We start from the raw sequence: 683 nt of genomic DNA, 5'->3' as shown, positions 1-683 counted from the left end.
CACCCAACTCGCACGATGCGAAGATCTCCCCCTTTCCAGGGACCTGTAATAAACGCTGGAATGGGCACCACTACTCCCTATAGCTACCCACTTGCACTGAGCCCTGGAAGCTGCTGCCTCTCCTCTGGGCTGCACTAGTCCCCCTGCACCCCCAAAATACCCAGTTTTACCAGTTCATGGCTTCCTGCTGTGGGCCTCTTCCTGCTGGAAGGGTGCTGAGCCCACAGCAGCCGTGGGGACACAGCAAAGACTGTTACTAACCACAGCACGGTGATTGCCCCACACTGAGGGGACAGGGAATTGCTGTGGCAGGAGCAGCAGCCCCAGGGCACCCAGGGATGCACCTCCTCGCAGCACTTGCTCCACTCTCTTCCTGTTTTAAGCAGCTGCTCTTGCCCCGTGGCTGCTCTCGGAGCTGAGCCCAAGGATGGGGAGCGAGGCTCCATCCCGGCCCCAGCCGCTGCGCTGGCCCTGCCTCCCCGGCCGGGCGGGCAGTGGACAGAGAGATTTATGGTGCTGTCTCCAGCCGCTCGGGTCTCACAAATCACTGCGCTGGCCCCAGCGGCCTCTCACTTAATAGAAATGAAAATAAAAATAACAACAGATTCTCAGGCCACCGTCCAGCAGCTCGAGCAGGGTTTGGATGTGGCTCAGCGAGGAGACGGGGCCCCAGCGTGCGGAGC

General features: G+C 60.5%; 1 protein-coding gene across 1 annotated transcript in view; it reads right to left on the bottom strand.

Annotated features, from left to right (window-relative positions):
- The window catches only part of P2RX1 (purinergic receptor P2X, ligand-gated ion channel, 1), an 11610-nt gene that overhangs the window by 10466 nt on the left and 461 nt on the right, over positions 1–683 (bottom strand). The gene's annotated exons all lie outside the window — the stretch shown is intronic.

The sequence above is a fragment of the Nestor notabilis genome, unplaced genomic scaffold (assembly GCF_000696875.1).
Source record: "Nestor notabilis isolate BGI_N333 unplaced genomic scaffold, ASM69687v1 scaffold6733, whole genome shotgun sequence".
NCBI lineage: Eukaryota > Metazoa > Chordata > Aves > Psittaciformes > Psittacidae > Nestor > Nestor notabilis.
Note: the sequence above shows the minus strand (reverse complement) of the source record. Positions and strands in the feature narration are given on the sequence as shown.